Source organism: Petromyzon marinus, chromosome 38 (genome assembly GCF_048934315.1).
Source record: "Petromyzon marinus isolate PM22_M1 ecotype Great Lakes invasive population chromosome 38, UKy_Petmar_22M1.pri1.0, whole genome shotgun sequence".
Lineage (NCBI taxonomy): Eukaryota > Metazoa > Chordata > Hyperoartia > Petromyzontiformes > Petromyzontidae > Petromyzon > Petromyzon marinus.
In genome coordinates, this window is record NC_133704.1 from 8,287,668 (window position 1) to 8,311,232 (window position 23,565).

The 23,565-nt window shown below is 50.6% G+C and overlaps 1 protein-coding gene across 2 annotated transcripts in view; it reads left to right on the forward strand.

The window, feature by feature from the left end:
* Nucleotides 1-217: 217 nt before the first annotated feature.
* Nucleotides 218-23,565, forward strand: part of LOC116950171 (rabphilin-3A-like) — a 56,486-nt gene continuing 33,138 nt past the window's right edge. The window contains exons 1-2 of one of the 2 annotated variants that reach the window (XM_032967716.2): nt 219-367; nt 15,695-15,868. The gene's annotated coding sequence lies outside the window, so the exon portion shown is untranslated. Of the gene's footprint in view, nt 368-15,694; nt 15,869-23,565 lie in introns of both variants that reach the window. The other variant, XM_032967717.2, reaches the window with a different exon arrangement.

A 23,565-nucleotide genomic window follows, 5' to 3' on the forward strand; every position in this document is an offset into this window, starting at 1 on the left:
GGCAGTGTTGAGTCTATGGTGCAGTGCCGAGCCTATGCGCAGTGCCGCTTAATGCAGAGGGGACGTTGATTCCAGTGGCGGAGGGCGTGCAAGAAAAGGGAGACGGACGACCGAACACGGGATCGCGGGGCACGTGTTTATGGAGTTGGGACCGAGACAGAACTTGCCACACAAACGCAGCTCGCCACGAGAGGCGCGGTCCACTGCCACCGGCATCTGTTGGCGCTGACGTCACGCTTCCGCAAAAAAATTGACACACAGACGGAAAACCCACTTGTTGCCTGCCGCACGAGTTGCGTTAGAGCGGCGTTTGTCACCGAAACAACACGGAGCGCTGGGAACGCGCGTCCTTCTCCACCTGCAACGGGTAAGTGTGGACGAGTCTGGGCGGGTTGAGTGGCTTTGCGGGCGGAGCGTGGAGTTGGTTTTGAGTGACTGTGAGTTTGGTGAGTGTCAGCTGTTGGAAGGTGTGTCAGCTGTTGGATGTGTGTGTCAGCTGGTGCATCTGCCAAGTCATCTCAGTCGGTTAACCCGCGGCACCTGGGTCTGTTCCGTGACCCCCTGCCACCAGCGGGCCTTCGACACTTCACGTGGCCGCAGAGTGCACCTAGCCTGGCACGAGCGCTACTTTGTGGTTGATGAACATCGGTTGGTGTTGGGCTGGGGAGCGGATCTCGCGCCGGGTTCGGATTCCCGCTCACGGCCACCGAACGCCACTGACGATTAACCGAACCGGTCTTGAACCTCGTCTAGGTAGACTCGGCCTCAAATGCGTACGGGTGTATAAGCATTGACACTGGGAAGACAAGACAAAGGCGGTCGGGCGTGGTTGCTCGCTATCAGCACCTGCCCCTGCAGTCTGTTAAAAAAATAAAATAGGTCTATACGGGTGATCCTCGTCTTTGAATGTCAGCCAAACTAAGGCACATTGTCTCTGTCCCGTCACCTGCCAGCGAGCCTTCCACATGCTTCACATGCCTTCAAGACGCACCTAGCCTGGCACAAGCGGTGTGGTGACGTCACCGCCACTTAGTTAAGATGAGTTGTCAGCAGTTGTCAGCAGCGGGTCTGTGTGGTTGAATGTGGCCAGCACCAGTGAAGATTATCCGAACCGGTCCTGGGCCTCCCCTAGGTCGACTCAGCCTCAAATGAGTATCTGGTGCGGTGTGCAACCATCGTCACTGGGGAGACAAAGGCGGCCGGGCGTGGTGCTGGCCACCCACCCCCTCCGTGTTGCATGTCGACCTTCATAGGCACTACTCGCTAACAGCACTTGCTCCTACAGTCTGTTAAGGCTATACGGGGCACCTTTGTTTTGTTGTTTGTGGTTGAATATGGATGGGCGAGTGGGGTGGCTCAGTGCGTGGGTACGTGATGAAGTATGGCTAAATAACCCCCACGACTGACACAACGTGGGGGAGGTGTTGGTGGCTCTACCAGTAGTGGATTGACAACAGTGCTGTTCATGTAGACACGCGCTCCTGTATTGTTTAAGTTATGAGTCAGAGATCATGACTAATGCAGTTTGTTTTATTTGCTTATAATGGGGATCTGTTTCGGATTAAAAAGAACTCGTATAATTCTGTAGATTTTTCTGGCAGGAAAGGTGTTGGTGTTCTACATGTCAACATCAGAGGGCTTGTGAGTAAATTAAGTCAACTAAAACTAGAAGTGGCAAATCTTGACCCGGACATTTTTTGTCTAACAGAAGCATTTCTCACTCCTGCCGTCAATGACTTGCAGATTGCGATTGACAACTACAACCTTTTTCGGCTTGACCGAGGATCTAAAGGAGGTGGAATTGCCATCTATGTTCGTAATACTATTGCATGTTCACTAGCTCACTCCTTGTTTAAAAAAATGTTTCTTTGAAGGTCTGGCTCTCCAAATAACTCTCCCAAATAATCAACAGATATTGGTAGTGTGCTTCTATCGACCGCCTAGTGGGAAGGATGTTGAAGCTGCATCTGCACTGAGAGAGCTTTTTTGGGGCCTCCCTAAAGGTGAAATAGTTTTAGTGGGTGATCTAAATTGGAATTGGCTAAACCCGCCGGCCGTGGCCACAAATTTTGCTGATGAATTTAATCTGTTTCAATTAATAAATGTCCCCACAAGACCCAACCTAAAAAGTCCGGGACAGTCATCTCTGCTTGACGTCCTATTGACAAATGCCCCTTACAATTTCACACTGACTGGTGTTCTGGGTAATAACCTTAGTGATCACTCCTTCATTTTTGGGGTGAGATCATCAGCCAGACCCAAAGCCCCCCCTAAATTGGTTGAGAAGCACTCTATGAGACACTTCAGCACTCAGGTATTTACTAATGATGTGCTTCACTCGGATATTGACAAGGTCTGTGATATCCCCAACCTGACTACGGCTTGGGAGACCTTCAGGTACACGTTTCTCCAAATTCTTAACAAACATGCTCCGTTGGTTAGATTTAAAACTAAAGGCAACCGCCCACCATGGTTTGATCCTTTGAAGCTCATGAAAACTAAGGACAAGGCTTGGGCATGTGCTCAGAAAAGTCATTTGGTCAATGACTGGCTAGAATACAGGATTTTAAGGAACAGATGCGTCAAAAAATACGGCATGCAAAAAATGCCTACTTTTCCTCCACTCTCCTGGAATCACATGGAAATGCCAGGATTTTCTGGAAAACAATCAAATGTATCGAAAAGGCATCCAAAACAGACAATCTGCCCGTTGAGCTTAACCGAAATGGGGAATATTTTTCAGATCCCAAAAAAATAGTTGACAATTTTAACCTTGATTTTTCTGAAGCTGGTAATCTTTTTGATAATGTATTGGGAGTCACCCCTGCTCATGCAAATTCCTACACCCCTGCCCAAACATTAAACGAATTTAGTTTCCAGCCAATCCACGAAATTAATGTTCTGAAACAACTGTCCTACCTCAAAGGGTCCTCCTCTACCGGAGCAGATAGTATTCCCGTCTTTGCTCTACTAACTGTTGGTCACCTAATATACAAACCTAGAGCCCATATTTTCAACCTGTTCATTAAAGAAGCATCAGTTCCTCTAGAATGGAAACATTCCTATGTCCGTCCACTTCACAAAGGGGGCACTAAAGATGATCCAAATAACTACTGACCTATCTCAATTTTGTCCCCGTTGATGAAAATTTTTGAGAAATTATTGACCTACCAAATTAGCAGTTTCCTGTCCACCAACAATCTACTACATCTAAAACAATCTGGGTTCCGAAAAAAATACAGCACCACATCTGCTGCATTAGACTCTCTGAATCACATTTACAGTAGCCTTGATAATAAGCAGTACTGTGCCTGTCTTTTTCTAGACTTGTCCAAAGCTTTTGATACAGTAGACCACAACACCCTGCTTAGTAAACTAAGTTGCCTCGGTTTTTCCAAAAACGCAGTAAAATGGTTAAAAATGTACCTCTTTTCTCGCACCCAAACTGTATTCACAGATGGTTGAAGGTCAAACAGTGTTAAGATAACAAAAGGGGTTCCACAGGGTTCCATCCTCGGCCCCCTTTTGTTCTCTCTGTATGTCAATGACTTGGGCACTGACCTGGATCATTCCAGGGTAAATCTTTTTGCAGATGACACGATACTGATTACTGCTGGCCGCTCTCCGGATGACGTGATTGCTAAGCTACAGGGTGATTTCAACAACTACAACATCAGCTAGTTGCTCTTAACTAGTCCTGAATACCTCCAAAACCAAGGTGCTACGCTTCTCACCAGGACTAAAGCAGGAAGTTATTTTTCCCCAATTACATTCCTGAAATAATTATCAAATAGAGCAAGTCAAGATCTATAAATATCTTGGGGTCATCCTGGATTCAAAACTGCATTTTGAAGATCACATTGATTATATTGGTAAAAAGGCAAAAATAAAAATTGTTTTTCTGTATCGACACAAGCACTGCTTCCCCCCAATGTTCCGTTTGGAATTGATAAAAGCTACCATACTGCCTCTACTTGACTACTGTGACATCGTGTATAAATCAGCCCCAAGTACTGTACTGAAGAAGCTTGATTCCATCTATCACTCGGCCTTAAGATTTACATTGAACTGCCCATATAGGACTCACCACTGTGATCTCTACATTGGGTCAAACTTAACATCTCTAAATGTTCGACGGCTTGTGCACCAGATCTTATTTATTCACGATGAACTTACAAAAAAATCCGCAGACTACCTGCTGGATCTCCCCTCTGTTTCAAAGAACAAATTTGACCTCAGGTCTTCGCTCAGTTACCAGCTTCACATTCCCTATTGCCATACAAAACTGGAGAAAGGTCCTTTGCTATTGATGCCCCCAGGGTCTGGAATGATATTGCCAATAAACTGCAACTTGAATCGCTACAAATGAGATCTTCTCTCAAAACTGCTCTAGAGGAGTTGTACACCCCTAGCTGCCACTGCTATTCATTGGCCTAAAATAAAATAAAATGTTTCGCTCCGGATGATGCTGCAAAGTATTATCTGTATTTTGATTTAGCGTGCTGATCTTAAAGGTGCATTGAAAAATGTGATACTCCGACTGATGCTTCTGTTGTGGAGTGACTCATGCAGCCAGCTATGGCTCTAGGATTTGGTGTTACATGTTATTTATGTAGTTTATTGTAAAAATTCGGTCACAGTCCCTGTGATCACTGTTACGTTGCAATTATGGCTTTATTTTTTGGTGATTTCGAAAACGTTTTTTGGTTTGGACATGTTTGTTTTGTTCTAGTACGGAGTTAGACTGATGGCCTTAATCTAAGTTTTCTTGTGGTTGTTGTTGTTTGACTTGCATCCCACTGGGATTTTTTGCACACAGCGTTGGTGTACGGTGCTTTTTTCATGAATATTTTGCTGTTTTTTAATGTATTTTCTGTTTGCACAGTCACACATAGTCACTTTAAGATGTTTTTCTTGTTCGTGTTTTTGTTTTTTTGTTTGTTGTGGTTGCACCCGATTCAAGAGTCGCATGGCTCACAGGGCTATACCAAAATAAATAAACTGAAACTGAATGTTAAACGCATTTCATGTAGTTGGACTTGCATTGTAATAACGGTAATCGTATATGCAACTACAATTTATAGCTTAAAAAAAATACTCGTTTAACTTCAACGTTTAACATACATTTCAATGGGTTCAAGCGTTCGACGATTGCACAGTTCAAGCAAAGAGCGATGCCACATTTCAACCAACGGTGTCACGTGACGGCACCTGTGGTGGGAAGAGCACGCGAGTGATGAGTGCGGTGGATGTGATGGATGTGATAAATATGATGGATGTGATTAATATGATTAATGTCATTAATGTGATGGATGTGATAAATATGATGGATGTGATTAATATGATTAATGTGATGGATGTGATGGATGTGATGGTGGAATGGATGGGATGGATGTCACAGAACCGCCCTCGATCGCTTTCTGTCCACGTCACGTTTTAGGTTCAATGCAAAACTATTTATCTTCCGAAATGTGATAAATATACCTTGGCACGATTTTCAGATACTTTTCGGGACAAATCTGAAATCGAGAACACGCCACTAGCTGACGGTTCGGTTTCCTTTACAAGACGACCAGACGTAATCCGATTGGGGCCAGAATCTATCTTTATTTTTCAATGCAGATCTGTGTTCACATAAGCGCCACTGAAATGCCCCCGAATGGGCGTGTGGCACAAACAACACGTATTGTGTGCCCTCCTCAATTACTCTTTTTTTTCGACAGACCTCCACACCCACGTGAATGGTTTTTTAGGCCACGTCCTTTGGCGTTCGAACCCAGTCACTGAGACAGGTCGGGACGGATCGGGCTGGGGGGTCATTAGCAGGTAATGTCAACAGGTGTGGAAAACTTTAATCGCCCAGTTGACTGTACCACACCACGCCTAAGCGGCACCCACAGGGCAAACCGGAATATCTGCTCCGGAATTTCGCGGGTCACCGGAGCGGACGCAACCGGTAAAGCCCACCACCGTCGCCGCCGCTTTTCGTCATCGGCCAGGATCTATCCACTGTTCGATGAAGGCCATCCCGTGCCGGTGCCATCGCTTCGCAGGCCCACGAAGCTGTTCGGCTTGGTTCGCGTCGCTCACGCCAAGCTGGTTACATCGGAGCAAGATGTTCACGTTCACCATCCAATTTCCCAAATAGTTGAAATATTATTTGTCATTTAAAGTGTCTAAATATCCGATTTCCCGATTAGTTGCAAGGAAATATTATTTGTAATTTAAAGTGTCTAAATGTAACTGCATCTCAGGCGCTGTATACGTAGGGGGGGGGGGGGTACTATGATATGGATCTAAAATACCCAGGAAACATGCCAACGTTTTGCCAACGTTGGGATGTTTACTGGGTACGAGTATTGACGAAGACAATTCGAACTGTTTAACACGCAGGAGGCTTTTCGCGACCAATATCATCCATAATATAGGGTTGTTTTTTGGGGGTTAGATCGCATAAATATAAATGTACCGTTAAACCCGCCCACCACCCGACACAGCCAATTAGTAAGGTTTGTCTGTCACGTAAACAGAACGTGCCAATTCGTTACGAGTACAGCACACCGGTGTGTTGGAGAGCAAATCCACAACATTTACAATCTTGAGTACGACGTTTCGCCAGTAATTACAACTAGCATAATCGATTATGCTAGTTGTAATGCTACGTGACAACCCCTTACCAATTGGCTGTTTCGGGTGGTGGCGGGCTTAACGACACATTCATATTTACGCGATCTAACCCAAAAAAAAAACGAAATTATGGACAATTAGAACTGAAAACCAGGAACGTGTGTCAAGAGACGTGGCGATACGCACGTTCGATCACATTGTGAGAGATAGATGGAAAGGAGAGGAGAGCACGTGAATCGAGATAACGTGCAGCAGGTGAGAGACCTTGTAACTGACTGCTAAAAGGAGCCAGCGCGCTTCGACAGCAGGCGGTCGCTGTGGAAGGGACGGCGATCGCGCGATTGTCGAGATTCGGCGACGGAGTGGCGGCCGAAGGCAGGGACGTGCCTGAGAGCACGTCCACCGGGGAGATGGAGCACATTAAACGAGACACGAAGTGGATCCTGGAAGAGGCTGGTGACGGCTCGGGGAGGCCTTCATCCAGCAGTGGATCGATCATGGTTGACGACGATGACCCCTCCGTGTGCTCCGTCCCACCGGCGTTAACGAGCAGATGAACTATCGATCAGAGTCGTTAATTATATGTCGTCACGGTCATCCTTTGACCTCTGGTGGGCAGTCAGTTATCCTCGTCGCTCAATCATCGTTGATTAAAAATAAAATACATCTCTTGGTTGGCGAATATATATATTTTTGGTCGTATTTTTGACGCAGGCTGCGATGCTTTAGTCGCGTTGTTAGCAGTGCCGGATTAAGCTAGTGCGGGGCCTGTAGCGTATGTTATAAAGGGGCCATAAATAAAATGAAAAAACTTAAATATTAAAACACAAATGTTTTACTTGCATAGTAAAGTAATTGCATTTTTTTCACTTGCTATACAGCCAGATAATACGACAAATCGCTAACCTTAAACACCCAGTCGTTCATAAAAGTTGAAGGCAGTATAGTACTATAGTAATAGAGCAAGTGCAGAATCACTGAACCGGAATTGATATCTTGAAAGCGTTTAGCACGGGGCCTTTGAAAGTGCGGGGCCCGTAGCTACTACATGTGTAGCTACTACATGTGTAGCTATTACATGTGTAGCTACTACATGTGTAGCTACTTTTGCTACCAGGATAATCCGGCACTGGTTGTTAGAGAGACTGCAAGGCGCCGAGGTGGAGTGGTCCGGTGGAAATGTTGGGGCCCCCCTCGCCAACATTCATAATTAAGAGTAGACCAAACGATTTACTCGCTCGAGTCGGCCAGACTAAGAGAATGACCATGAATCTCTCTCTCTCTGCAGAATGGTCTTTGAAAAGCAACTTACAACACATCGTACCTTACAACATATCTCAAACTGATGGCATAACTTGCGACGCATCGCAAAATGTAATCTCCGGCGAAATGTCGTATCAGATTGTCAAGATCTTGCTTGCTTTTCAACATTCCTCCGCCGGTTTGCTGAAAAATCAAATCAGTTGAAGACATTTTTTCCCATGACGTGACAACTTTATGTGATTGGCTCTGTCGGGTGGTGGAGGGTTATAGTAAAACTAACCATTGGCATTGTACCTACATGGCAATCTAACCCAAAATAAAATAATCATGAATTGCAACGTATCATCATCACTGTGTGTTGAGTGTAACAATTCGTTGGATAGCATCAGGAGTTGCTTGATGTGCAGCGCGAATGGCCTAGTTGACATCTGTGGGAAAAGAGCTTCATAGCTCATCAGATTCCTTCAGGATAAATAAAGATTTTAACGGGACCTTTTTGCCTTTTATCAAAGTGTGAAAAACAAGAATAGGTTTTACATTTTCTGCCAATAGAACAGGCGTTAAGATGTTCAAACGCCAAGGAATGGAGTCTGCATTAACCACACGTTCTTGTGGTGAACATGCAAACAAACATATATTATCAGAGCATGTTTGTTTGCACGTTCACCACAAGGGCGTGTGGTTAATGCAGACTCGATTCCTTGCAAAAGGAATCTGTTTGCTACTTGAACATCCTAACACGACTGTTTTATTGCCAGAAAGGGAAAAAACACTATTATTATTTTTTTTCATAAAGATTCTGATTCTGAAATCCGCCGGCCAAGACCAAAACTCTGCAGGTTGCCTTTGACGAGACAGACAAAGACAAATAAATTGCTGACTAAATGAACACCGCATCTCACCGACCCCTCACTCACCTCACCGCCCAAAACCCCCCTCCCCAATCCCTCCCCATCCCTCCCCATCCCTCCCCCATCCCTCCCCCATCGCATTTCCATTTCGTTTCTCCGGTTGCCACGTGGCGACAGAGACCGAAGCTGCCGTCGCCACGGGAACGCCGTCATCCAATGGCGTCCGTGCGTGGTTGCCGGTGGCAACGGACTGGGGGACCTTGGGCCGGAGTGGAGGGAGGGTGGCCTTCTCTCGGTTGCCTGGCAACCACTCAAGCGTCCACCCCCCCACCCCTCTTACCACCCCCCCCCCCCCCTCAGCGTAACTCGCTGAAATCTAATGTAGTGGCAGCAGGCACGGAAATGATGAGTGGCGGTACACAGGAGAGTGGGGGTGGGGAAGATACACAAACCACACGCAACGGGGAGGACGGTCCAGTGGCCAGTCGCTTGGAGAGCCGCTGGGTGCCCCATCAGCTGCCCCAGTGTTGAGAGCTGGGCGTCCTATCAGCTTGCACCAGGAGCTGCCCCAGTGTTGAGAGCTGGGCGTCCTATCAGCTTGCACCAGGAACTGCCCCAGTGTTGAGAGCTGGGCGTCCTATCAGCTTGCACCAGGAACTGCCCCAGTGTTGAGAGCTGGGCGTCCTATCAGCTTGCACCAGGAGCTGCCCCAGTGTTGAGAGCTGGGCGTCCTATCAGCTTGCACCAGGAGCTGCCCCAGTGTTGAGAGGAGGTCCCCCTATCAGCTGCCCCAGTGTTGAGAGCTGGGCGTCCTGTCAGCTAGCGTCAGGAGGAGCTGCCCCAGTGTTGAGAGGAGGTCCCCCTATCAGCTAGCGCCAGGAGCTAGCCCCAGTGTTGAGAGCTGGGTGCCCCATCAGCTGCCCCAGTGTTGAGAGCTGGGCGTCCTATCAGTTAGCGCCAGGAGGAGCTGCCCCAGTGTTGAGAACTGGGTGCCCCATCAGCTAGCCCCAGTGTTGAGAGGAGGTCCCCCTATCAGCTAGCGCCAGGATGAGCTGCCCCAGTGTTGAGAGCTGGGCGTCCTGTCAGCTTGCACCAGGAGCTGCCCCAGTGTTGAGAGCTGGGTGCCCCACCAGCTAGCCCCAGTGTTGAGAGGCGGTCCCCCTATCAGCTTGCGCCAGGAGGAGCTGCCCCAGTGTTGACTTTGTCTATCAGGAGAGGGGCATCTGGTCAGGAAACAAGTGTGCAATTGTTAACCGCTTGAGGGTGGTGGTGGTGGTGGTGGTCGTGGTGAATGTGATGCAAGCCACAAGCTGTTCGGTGGTGGGGGTCAGAGCAGCAGACGTTTCGCTTTGCTGCTTCTCTTCCCAAAGGAGAGAACCGCAAAACCGTGAGAGTCAGCGCCGGCTTGCGGGGGCCGCCATCCAGCAGTCGATAGGCCAAGACTGATGATGATAATGATCATCTAAGGTCATAGTTCAGCACACTGGTCGGCGTTGGTGAATGTTTGGGGGTTGGCGGGGGGTGGGGGGGGTGAAAGGGGACAGTGGACAGGGCCGGGTATTGAACTGTGATGTTGGGTTTAGCGCATCGCGCTATGAACCAAGTGACCCGAGTTTCATTCCTGGCCACAGCTAACATCCTTAACTGTGTCATAAGTGCTTGGCCGCCGTGCATTATGCAAAGGCCATCAGCAGTTCCTGAAGAAGTGCATTGTGGTCCTTTTTGTCTTAGGCCACCGTCAAAATAAATTTGAGCAAATGTGGCGGACTGACAGGCAGCAGCAGTGATGCGGTGAAAGACAATCCTGGACCGGTTTTGTCATTGTGAGGACTCATCAGCACCATGGGTTTTGTTTGTCACTTACAGATTTGATTGCTGTTGGTATGAGCCAAGCTAATGGGCCCCGTGGTGTTGGAAGTGGGAGCTCAGCCTACATGGTGTACTATTACTGCATTACTGTACTGATGAGTCCTAATTACGGCGAAACCGGTTCATGGTTCTTTTATTGCTGCATCACTGCTGCTGCTGTTTGTCGGTCACATTGGCTCAAATTTACTTTGACGGCGGCTTCAGAAAAAGAGGACCACAATGCACTTCTTCGGGAAATTCTGATGGGTTTTTGTTTCCCATCCCCCCATGCCCAGAGAGCTTCTTTCTCGGGAGCTCCAAGCAGCACGTGGAGCGAAACGTCGGACATTGTGCCGCGTGGTAGTACAACCTGAGAGCACCAGCCAGCCAATTTTCCCTTTCAAGTAATAAACGAGGCTCGACGCCCGCTAGGCTTAAATGATCCCGCAAAATATGGCACATTTGACACGATTTTGGGTTATAGACCAGGGGGGGGGTCGGCAACCTTGCGGCTCTGGAGGAGCCTGCGGTGGCTCTTCGAGGTGCCGCTTTCGTGACGTCGCCTTATCAAGGTGGGCCACCGTCTCGTATTCATCCACGTGCATTGCGGATCTCGAAACTTTGGGTCTTTTTTTCTGTTTGTTACCGAATTAGAAACAAAAAAAAATGGCTCTTCTTTTTATTTTGGTTGCAAACCGCTGTTTTTAGAGACGTTGGTTTTCTTTGAGGGCTAATCAGTGGATCTTTAGCCTTGTGCTTACAAACTGCATGCACACATTTATATATTTACCCTTATTGAGGACACACAGCTCAGCTGTTCAGGGTTATTGACTTAGCGGTGGAAGTGTTGGCATAGGGTCATATTTCATTTCAAATTAGCATAGTAAAAGGTTACGTAGGAAAACATTACCAAGACACAGCAGTCACCATAGCTGCAGTGGGAGCTCTGTGATTTTGTCCGCTATCAAAGTAATGAATATATAATAGTGATATTTTCTCGATATAAATTAAGCTCGTCATTAGTTAATTGGGGTATTGTGTCATGCGTCGAACGGGTGACCCATTGTTTGTTTATGCAGGCAGAGTTGCTCTTGCCAATACCAACTGGTAATCCATCGCGCACAGAGCTGGCTCTGCTGATGAGACTCAAAAAGGTGGAAGCCCGGCCAGAGTTTGCCTGCTTAAACAAATGCATCTTGAGATTCATGGGCGCGGACAGCTGATGTTTATGGCCTTATTTTTTTTGTGTCTTAACATTTTTTTATGTCACACCAACCGATGTTGATTTGTGGTGCCTTTAGTGGCGGCTGCGTAAGTGGTTCGCGCATTGTTGCTCTGAACGATCCGAGTTCAGTTCCCGGCCACGGCTAACATCTGCGTGATATCTGATATCTGAAACAGCAGACCCGTCACCCCTCCCCACGCACTGACCAGCGTGGTGAAGTACGATTAAATAAACCCGCTCTCTTGACCGACACATATCGTGGTGAGGCCACCATCATCATCATCATCGTCCAGCAGTGGATTGACAAAGGGCTGCAAATAATTAGAATAATTATTATGATCGTATTAATTCTCCACGACAGTGCATAATAAGTTGCATACAATAGTAGAATTCGGGTGAAATTGGTGATTTGCAAAGTCAATTATGCGCAAATGAAAAAAATGTCGAATGGACATTTGCATATTACCGATGATGTCCCAGCATGCCCTCTGAGCCTCAGAGAGTGGTTCGGGAATTAACGTTTATTTAGCTTCGTCATTAACCATTTAAAAGATCATATCATCGGGCAAACAAAAGAAAATCTGCATCTACCATGTTCCTTGCATGGGCTTGTTTAGACTGTCTTTGTAGAGATAATTTAACTACCTCGCCTGGTATGCAAGAGCCTGTGGGTTCTAACCCGACCCTGACGCCTATTTTATATTTGGAGTTTGCAATATTCTCCCCGTGGTCGCGTGGATTTTTTTTTGTGTACGGGTCCTCCGGTTTTATCCCTCCGCAATGAGAAACGGGCATTTGGAGTATCTTGCTTGTGATAAATTTCCACACGGTGACGAGCCACTTCGTTGAGCTATCATTTGTGGCCAGGTCACTTCTGAAAAAGAGATACACAGCCCAGTGGCCTTTGGCTGGTAAAACATTTTTTTCAAAAGTTTAGTTTAAGCGTTTGGCCAAACTAAGCAAAATGCTGCCGGTAAACGTCGTGATCCCTTTCACCATTTCTCGCACGAGGACGGCAGCAAACTGCAGTCCTCGTGGGCCACGCAAGCCTCCGCGCGTCTCCTTCCCCGTCGCCCGATCTCTTCCGTCCGTAGGGTCAAACCTAAAGTCAACCGATTTGCACTCGACTGGACGTGCCCGATGCTCGGCGGTCGCTCGGCAACTTGCGCACCGCCGGACGATCGCGGCGACCTCGGCCGATGGTTTGCGAGTGACGCTCGCGCGAGTTCACGGGCGGGGTTGTCCCTCGCTCCGTGCGTGGGGTTCGGGTCTCCACGTGCGGCTGAACCGACTGCTACCCAAACGAATTCGCTCCACCGTCGTGGATTGAATTCGCCCGACATGCGGCTACGCGGTCGGACGCGGGGGCAACGTTGTTGTGCGCGCGCACGTGCGTGCGTTCTCTATGGTTAGCGTGCTGCGCTACGAACCCGGCGACCCGAGTTCGATTCCCGCTCACGGCCAACACCAGTGACGATTATCTGAACCGGTCCTGGGCCTCCCCTAGGTCGACTCAGCCTCAAATGAGTACCTGGTGCGATGTATAGACATCGCCACTAGGGAGACAAAGGCAGCCAGGCGTGGTGTTGGCCACCGACCCCCTCCTGTGCCGTGCCGGCCTTCATAGGTGCTCGCTAACAGCACTTGCCCCTACAGTCTGACAGGCTACATGGGGGATCTTTGTCTTTGTATGGTTAGCTCGTTGCGTTACGAAGCCGGCGACCCAAGTTCTATTCTCACTCACGGCTCACACCGGTGACGATTATCTGAACCGGTCCGAGGCCTCCCCTTGGTCGATTCAGCCTCAAATGAGTACCTGGTTCAGTGTGTAAACATCGCCACTGGGGAGACAAAGGCGGCAGGGCGTGGTGCTGTCCACACCACCCCGTCGTGCCTTCATAGGTGACAGCAGGTTGCCCCCAACAGTCTGTTACGGCTATACGGGGGATCTTTGTCTTTGCATGCACTGCTCGGCAGACAGCTGTTTCACACGGACACAGTACACGCACACATACACAGAGATACATCCAGAGATAATACACTGAGATACAATGCTGCTGTGTGTTCTCTATGCACTGCTCGGCAGACAGCTGTCTCACACGGGCGGTCTCGCTTAGCGCGTGCCCTTCTTTTGGAACGCATCTCCCTTCTACCGCGTAGAGCGAGGGACACATGCACACGTTGTGACGGTGAAATGTGTAGTGACATAGAATGGGTCACTACGGAGCGTAGCGCTGGTTACTGGTAGAGAGCGGGATCGCGGGTGCAATATCCCGGTCTACCAGCAGGGCAGGTGAAGTCTGCCACTGCAGCGCGTAGCGTCGGACGCCGGCAGTGAAGGGCATTTGAGGATACAGCGGCCGGTCTGCCAGTAGGTCACGCGATAGGCACGGATGTAGGGTAAAAGTGACAGAGGGAACAGGTGGGGCAGAACCAGAGCCTTCTGGTGGGTTCCAGAAGGGGGCGTGGCCGGGGGCGTGGCCGGGGGCGTGGCCGATGGCGGAGCCAGGCCACGCTGAGGAGGATAAAAGGGAGGCCCCGACGCTGGGTCGGGGCTGCTGCGGTTTGGGAATGGAACCCGCCGTCTTCGCAAGTCTTCACCTCCTCGTCGGTGTTGGGTCAGGCAGCGTGCCGGCTGTCCTGACCCGTACATAGTTATCCCCTATACTGTGGGAAGTGTATAATAAACGTGGATGCCTCCTACTGGTAGTGTCTCTGAATTGCCACACTACATATGTGACAACGTTGCCAGTCCAGTGGCTGTTGCGACTCCGTTTAGCGAATTCCAGAGAATCCTTTCTCGTCTTGCAAACAACAACAACAACAACAAACAATCGCTGTTCACCACGAAGTGGCGGTGGCGACACCACGCCGCCTGTGCCATGCTAGGTGCACTTCGTCTTGCAAAGCCGCGTCTCTCCACCCTCGCGTCACAATGCCTGCCCCAACCCTCCTCGCCCTTTCTCCTCCTCCTCCACCACCACAATCGCCATCGGCCCGTTCTCCTTCATCCCGAGTGGCTGCTGACAAGTCCGAGAAGAGGTGGGACGAGCTCGAGTGTGTTGTGGTGGTGGTGGTGGTGTTGTTGTTGTGTGGGTGGGAGAAGAGGAAGGTGAGAGTTGTCATGGGAGAGATGGAGAAGGAGGAGGGGGAGAAGGATGAGTGGGAGGGAGGGAAGGGAGGAGGTTGGTGGGAGGGAGGAGCAGGGTGGGTGGGAGGGAGGGGGGGCCAGGGTGGAAGGGGTGAGTAGGGTGGGAGGGAGGGGTGAGTAGGGTGGGTGGGAGGGTGGGAGGGAGGGGTGAGTAGGGTGGGTGGGAGGGATGGTGGGAGGGGTGAGTAGGGTGGGTGGGAGGGGTGAGTAGGGTGGGAGGGAGGGGTGAGTAGGGTGGGAGGGAGGGGTGAGTAGGGTGGGAGGGAGGGGTGAGTAGGGTGGGAGGGAGGGGTGAGTAGGGTGGGAGGGAGGGGTGAGTAGGGTGGGAGGGAGGGGTGAGTAGGGTGGGAGGGAGGGGTGAGTAGGGTGGGAGGGAGGGGTGAGTAGGGTGGGAGGGAGGGGTGAGTAGGGTGGGAGGGAGGGGTAAGCAGGGTGGGAGGGAAGGGAGAGTAGGGTGGGAGGGAGGGGTGAGCAGGGGTGAGTGGTGAGCAGGCGAGAGAGACTCCGAAGTTCTCCAAAACCACTCCCACACCCTCCGGTACCCCCCCCCCCGCCTCCTAGCAGCGAGTGCAAGCAGAGAGTGAGAGCAACAGCGTGGAGGCGGAGGAGAGAGAGAGAGAGGGCAGGGCGGGGGTGGGTTGAGAGGCAGACGCCTGTGGATTTGGTGGTGGTGTTGCCTGCCGGGCGTGGTGCTGACCACCCCCACCCCCCTCGTGTGTCCCGTGCCAGCCCTCGGAGGTGCCACTCGCAAAACAGCACGTGCCCCCACACCCCCGAACGCTCTGCCAAGGGAGGCGACACGGGGGGTTCTGTCTTGTTGGCGGGCTCGGTGTGTGCTGGGGAGCGACGCGGCTGGAACCAGGTGGTGGTGGTGGAGGAGGAGGAGGAGCGGTCACATTACCGGTGAGCATCAACTCTGAGCAACTTTACCACGAACGGGCGGACGTGATTCACGCACGGGCAAGTGACGGGAGGGGGCCCCAACCGCACAGCGGCGAGCCACGTGCGTCGTGAGTTCAGGCGAGTGGGGTGGTGGGGGGGAAGGTGTTGAGCAGGTGGTGGGGGGAAGGTGTAAAGCAGGTGGTGGGGGGAAGGTGGAGAGCAGGTGGTGGGGGGGAAGGTGTAGAGCAGGTGGGGGGGGAGGTGTAGAGCAGGTGGGGGGGGGGGTGTAGAGCAGGTGGTGGTGGGGGGAAGGTGTCGAGCAGGTGGTGGTGGGGGGAAAGTGTCGAGCAGGTGGTGGGGGGAAGGTGGAGAGCAGGTGGTGGTGGGGGGAAGGTGTCGAGCAGGTGGTGGGGGGAAGGTGTCGGGCAGGTGGTGGTGGGGGGAAAGTGTCGAGCAGGTGGTGGGGGGAAGGTGTAGAGCAGGTGGTGGGGGGGGGAAGGTGTAGAGCAGGTGGTGGGGGGGGGAAGGTGTCGAGCAGGTGGTGGGGGGGGGAAGGTGTAGAACAGGTGGTGGTGGGGGGAAGGTGTAGAGCAGGTGGTGGTGGGGGGAATGTGTAGAGCAGGTGGTGGGGGGGGGAAGGTGTAGAACAGGCAGTGGTAAGTGTGGCCGGCGCACCACCAGCAATTATTGCCCAAGCTCCGCCATCCTCTCTGTATACAGTATATCTAAAACGGCGTTGTCATCGGCCATTCAATTCGCGTGCAAGAGGGAGGGCGACGTTGCTGCAATGGAGGTTTTAGTCTGCGGCTTGGCTCGGCACGCCATGGGTTGGTGAGTTTGTTTGCTTTTTTAACGCCATCCGTGTGGTGATCCATCAACCCTCGCTGCTGCCTCCACACGACGATGGACGAGTTCAGACTGTCAGGTGCGGCAATGGAGCCACCCAGCTCGTGAGTGGGGTTGAGTTCTCTGCTGTGCATTAGGGTGGGTTCCCTGCTGTACCTTGAGTTGAGTTCCCTGCTGTGCCTTGGGTTGAGTTCCCCGCTGTGCGTTAGGGTGAGTTCCCTGCTGTGCCTTGGGTTGAGTTCCCTGCTGTGCGTTAGGCTCCCTGCTGTGATCTGGGTTCCCTGCTGTGATCTGGGTTGGGTTGCCTGCGGTGCGTCTGGTGTCTGAAATGTGCACCGGTGTTGAATTCGATTCCAAGTTCACTTGTTCCACGGAAAATCCCTTCTTAGCCAGTTACCCAGCTATCGTTTTTTTTGCGAGCGGATATCCCGCGATGCCATCGGCACCGAACAGGAATAAACATCATCATCATCATCGATATCTATATAGAGGTGCAGGCAACATCGGGACAGACCAGAACTTGAAACACAGTACAGCAGTAGTACATTATGTACACGTGCAGCCCGTTTGCCAATCCACTGCTGGATGAGGGCCTCTGGCAGGCTGTGCGTGTCCTGGGTGTTACTTGAACATAGGGTACAGCACTGCACTTGGCACGAGTCATTGGGCGTTCATCTTCTTGGTTATTTCGGTAAAGTCACCACGTAGAATGGAAATAAAATGATAAAAATAAAACATAATAAAATTCTCACGACGTTTCGGCCACAACACAAGTGGCCTTCTTCAGGTGAAGAAACGCAGGTCTGTCCAGAAGACAGCGCTTGAAATTTCAAGCTCTGTCTTGCTCTGTCAAGCTCTGTCTTGTGGACAGACCTGTTTCTTCACCTGAAGAAGGCCACTTGTGTTGTGGCCGAAACGTCGTGAGAATTTTATTTTATTATGTTTTATTTTTATTATTTTATTGTTTCCCTTCTACGTGGTGACTTTACCGAAAGAACCAAGAAGATGAATCCCTGCAGTCACGAGAGCTTTAAATCGAAATTCATTGGGCGTTGTTGAAGGGACCACGGAGCATCGACATGGGAACATAGAAGTACAGTACAAACAATAGATTATTTTGACTGCAATGCCCCATGCTGACATGTAGACCCACTAGTAACTTAGGACCGTGGTTCTGTATTAGAACGTTTCTTTTTTGAAAGAGATCAACACATTCGCCGATAACACCGTGGCCCTTTCCTCATAGCACACACGTGCGATGGGAACGATTTTGTATTTTATTAACGGGTGACGTTACGGCAATGGGCCGGGTTCCTTCCTCGTTGTTTCCAAGAGCTATGGGAAAGGAAACCCGTTGCTCTTGACCCCTGCAGTTCGACGGGCGTGTTGAGTTTATATTGGTCCGGGTGCTCGTGCGCCCAAAAACCCGTTGAGGGTATCTCTCTAGCGCCTTCCGCCGCCGATTTTAGCCGTGGCTGGGAATCGAACCCCCCGCCCCCCCCCCTCGGAGCAGGCTCGAGAGGGCACGCTTCCCAGCAACCACTTCCACCCACCTCACAGATCTACGTTAAAGGCCACCGGATGTTAAGGTAGCCGTGGTCGGGAATCGAACTTCGGATGGTGGGATGTGCGGTGGTGGCATCGCTGGGTTCAGAGTGCGCAGGGGTTGTTAACCGCTTTGAGCGGCCGCTCCAACGGCCTCGCGAAACCCCTTCACAGATCTGGGTGACGACTGCTGTACCGAGCGAGCGATAACGAATGTCAATGAGCCCAGGCCGCGTTAATCGACGTACGCGCGCCGACGGATTGATTACCGTTACGGCTTGTCAGCCCGGTTTAGTGTCTCAGCCTGAACTGTCTGCTTAATGAAAACGAGCGCTAAATTCGCCTCGGAAGGTCGGGATTTTAGCTGAGCTTATTAAGCCGAGCTCAAAATTCCTGCTCCCCCCCACCACAACCACCCCCACCTGAATACCTCTCACACACTCAGCCCACCCATCTACCAATCCACTCACTCTTACTCACTCATCCACCCAGCCAACCATCAATCCACTAAACATAACCCATCCGTCTACTCGTCAAGCCGCCTGCTCACCCATCCACTTACAAACTCACCCACCTACCTAAGACATTCGCTCGCTCACCGACTCAACTAACTCATCCACTCACCCGTTCATATGCTCACAAGCTCACTCGCCCATCCACTCCCACACACTCACCCATCCACTCGCCTATCCACTCGCCTATCCGTTCGTCCACCTATGCCACCCAACTCACCCACCCAACTCACCTGCACAAAGACAAGCTCACTCGCCCATCCACCTTCCCACCCACCCACGCATCCGGTCACCGAACTCACCCCCACACACCCAACCACTCGCAAACGCACTCACCCGTCCACCCAGCCACTCACTCATCCCGCCACCCATCCACTCACAAATGCACTGCCCCGTCCACTTACCCAGCAGTCTGCCCGCACGCCAGCGTTGCTGTGAAATTCAAAGAGGCAGGATAATAAGAGCAGGAATGTCGCTGAGAAGCCATCGCTGTCGGAGGTGGCTGTGCGGCTCGGGAGAGCGTATTCCTCAGACAGACCCCTGAGGTGGCGGGCACCGCCGCCGAGGGCCTGGGTTCGATTCCAAGTTTCAACGCCTCTGCCGATTCAACTGAGGTCCTTGGAGCCGAGCGAGTTTGGTGGCGGCCTCGGCGGCCTTTGGCGTAGACAATAACAAACGGCCGAACAAAACAAAACAAAAAAACCTCTTTGCTAAATGTCTCTTAGCGTTTTCACGCGAGGCCACTAAAGCTGCGCTCACGACCACGATATAAAGTTGATTCTTGCACACACGATTCCACACGGGTATCTTTGTAGACACCTGTCTGAAATCGGGTCATCCGTGAGGTCTTACGGATGACCTGGCACTCGCCACAGGAACGGAATGCCCGCCAATGATTTAGGGACCGCCCATTGCGAAAGACAATCAGGGCTCTTCGTTTGAGATTGAAGATGCCTGATTGTCGGACGTTTGAAAACCAAATTTTGAGCCGCCGTTTATTTATTTCATTGCTTACACAGCTTACTGTGCCCCCCATTACGGCGTGTTCATCTTGTACAAGCGAGGAGGCCGCTGCGTTTATCTGATTGCTCCTGCGAGCGGGCGGGCGGGCAGGCAGAGGGCCTTTTGGCTCTCTGCCGGATTTTGCGATAAGCGTCCACATGCAATTTTTTTTTACTAAAACTCTTTTTTAGTTGAAGAGGTAAGGCCCCACTGAGCTACAGTGAGGGAAAAAAGTATTTGATCCCCTGATGATTTTGTACGTTTGCCCACTGACAAAGAAATGATCAGTCTATAATTTTAATGGTAGGTTTATTTGAACAGTGAGAGACAGAATAACAACAACAAAATCCAGAAAAACGCACGTCAAAAATGTTATAAATTGATTTGCATTTTAATGAGGGAAATAAGTATTTGACCCCTCTGAAAAACAAGACTTATTACTTGGTGGCAAAACCCTTGTTGGTAATCACAGAGGTCAGACGTTTCTTGTAGTTGGCCACCAGGTTTGCACACATCTCAGGAGGGATTTTGTCCCACTCCTCTTTGCAGATCTTCTCCAAGTCATTAAGGTTTCGAGGCTGACGTTTGGCAACTCGAACCTTCAGCTCCCTCCACAGATTTTCTATGGGATTAAGGTCTGGAGACTGGCTCGGCCACTCCAAGACCTTAATGTGCTTCTTCTTGAGCCACTCCTTTGTTGCCTTGGCCGTGTGTTTTGGGTCATTGTCATGCTGGAATACCCATCCACGACCGATTTTCAATGCCCTGGCTGAGGGAAGGAGGTTCTCACCCAAGATTTGACGGTACATGGCCCCGTCCATCGTCCCTTTGATGCGGTGAAGTTGTCCTGTCCCCTTAGCAGAAAAACACCCCCAAAGCATAATGTTTCCACCTCCATGTTTGACGGTGGGGATGGTATTCTTGGGGTCATAGGCAGCATTCCTCCTCCTCCAAACACGGCGAGTTAAGTTGATGCCAAAGAGCTCCATTTTGGTCTCATCTGACCACAACACTTTCACCCAGTTGTCTTCTGAATCATTCAGATGTTCATTGGCAAACTTCAGACGGGCATGTATATGTGCTTTCTTGAGCAGGGGGACCTTGCGGGCGCTGCAGGATATCAGTCCTTCGCGGCGTAGTGTGTTACCAATTGTTTTCTTGGTGACTATTGGTCCCAGCTGCCTTGAGATCATTGACAAGATCCTCCCGTGTAGTTCTCGGGCTGATTCCTCACCGTTCTCATGATCATTGCAACTCCACGAGGTGAGATCTTGCATGGAGCCCCAGGCCGAGGGAGATTGACAGTTATTTTGTGTTTCTTCCATTTGCGAATAATCGCACCAACTGTTGTCACCTTCTCACCAAGCTGCTTGGCAATGGTCTTGTAGCTCATTCCAGCCTTGTGTAGGTCTACAATCTTGTCCCTGACATCCTCGGAGAGCTCTTTGGTCTTGGCCATGGTGGAGAGTTTGGAATCTGATTGATTGATTGCTTCTGTGGACAGGTGCCTTTTATACAGGTAACAAGCTGAGATTAGGAGCACTCCCTTTAAAAGTGTGCTCCTAATCTCAGCTCGTTACCTGTATAAAAGACACCTGGGAGCCAGAAATCTTTCTGATTGAGAGGGGGTCAAATACTTATTTCCCTCATTAAAATGCAAATCAATTTATAACATTTTTGACATGCGTTTTTCTGGATTTTTTTGTTGTTATTCTGTCTCTCACTGTTCAAATAAATCTACCATTACAATTCTAGACTGATCATTTCTTTGTCAGTGGGCAAACGTACAAAATCAGCAGGGGATCAAATACTTATTTCCCTCACTGTATGTAGCTCTTTTTCAGAAGCGACCTGCCCACAAATGATAGTTCAACAAAGTGGCTTATCACGTGGAAATTTATAGCAGCAAAATAATGTAAATACTCGCTGTGGAGCGCCTGCATTCAGGAATGGATCGAGAAAGTTCAGAATTGGAATCTTTATCCTGGAGAAATCCGATGAGCTATGAAGCCTGTATATTTGGAGTTTGCATGTTCTACCCATGGTCGCGTGGATTTTTCTCCGGGTTCTCCAGTTTTTCTCCCCACATGTAGAATCAACATCACCACGCGTTTAGAGTATTTGCCGTGAATATCCACGCCATTAGCCACTGCGCCTAGCTGTCATTTGTGATAGAGACAGGTCGATCCGGAAAAAGAGCTATATAGCTCGGTGGGCCTTACCTGGGCGAATAAAAAAAATAGTTCATAGTCTGTCATTTATTTTCCACAGGTGTCGCGTAGGGGCAGGTCAGAAATTCGACTGCGGCGGATTCTCACGCCCGCGATCGTCTACCGTCGTTTAGCCATTTCCTATCCGCTGCTGGATGGATGCCCCCCCTGACGTCGTCGCCGCCGCCGCTAACAATCCCTGCGATGCGCCAATCCATCTGTCTCCTGCTGCGGCACGGGATTATTTTCGTTGCTCCATTTCCGCGGTGGAGATCGTAATCGAGCGCGGTTCCCCCTTGGGTGTTAATCTCCGACCGCCGGCCGTCGTGGCTTCCACCGACATGTATGTACAGTATGTTGAACTTCTTTCGCACCGTACGTAGCCGACCGTGCTAATGTGTGGGTCTCTGTAGGTCCCTGTGGGTGTCTCTTTGGGGCTCTATGGGTCTATGGGTGTCGCTGTGGGTCTCTGTGAGTCTCCGGGTGTCTGTGGGTTTCTGTGTATGTACTGTATGTATGTTGAACTTCTTTCGCACCGTACGTTGCCAACCATGCTCATCGGAGGTGCGGGGGGGAAAGGACAGCAGACGTGTCCTGGCATGAACCCTCACTGTCCTGTCTTCAAAGACACTCGGCACGAGTTCTCTTCAACTCAACGCGTTTCTCGGTGGGAAATGCCAAAGCGTGCGTGCACCCGCCGTTGAACGGCTCTTCGCGCACTCCCTTATCTTTCTGATCTGCGTGCCAAATCCGCGCGCCAAATCGGGGACACCATTGTGCTTTGCTTTCATTGTTAGAAATCTTGATTTTCACTTCTTTTTTTTAAGGTTCGTGCGAGGAATGAGGCTGAACATACGAAATGGACAATAACGGAGGAGGTGGTGTGAATGACGGCCGCGAAATGTAATTGATCCTTACGATTACCGCTCACTGGTCCCGGGGCCTCCCCTAGGTCGACTCGGCCTCACTTGAGCACCTGGTGCGGTGTGTAAACATCGCCACTGGGTGAGACAAAGGCAGTTGGGCACAGCACTGCCCACCACCACCCCATTGTGCACTGTGTAGGCCTTGATAGGTCGCTCGCTAAAACAGCACTTGCCACAGCTGCCTGTGAAAGGCTGCATGAGAGATGTTTGTTCCTTAGCGCACGAGTGTGTGTGCATGCCACTCATGGCCAACACCAGTGACGGTTATCTGAACCGGTCGTGGGCCTCCCCGAGGTCGACTCGGCCTCAATCGGGTACCTGGTGCGGTGTGCAAACATCGCCACTGGGGGAGACAAAGGCGGCCGGGTGTGGTGCTTGCTCACTCATGCGTACCGTGCCGGCCTTCATAGGTGCTACTCGCTAACAGCACTTGCCCCAACAGCCTGTTAAGGCTATACGGGGGATCCTTAGCTTCGATTGTGTGCGCGTGTGTGTGCGAGTCATGAGTGTTTTCACGTGACCACTTTTGTGCCCAAAGGCTCAAGTGGCGGTTGCTTTACGAGGCTGCACTTGAGTGGCTCCGCAGGGAAGAAAGTGTCCCGCTGTGACCGCAATACAACCGCACGCAAAGGTCCCTCGTGTCGCCCGCGCAGGCTGTTGGGGGGGAGGGGGGCGGG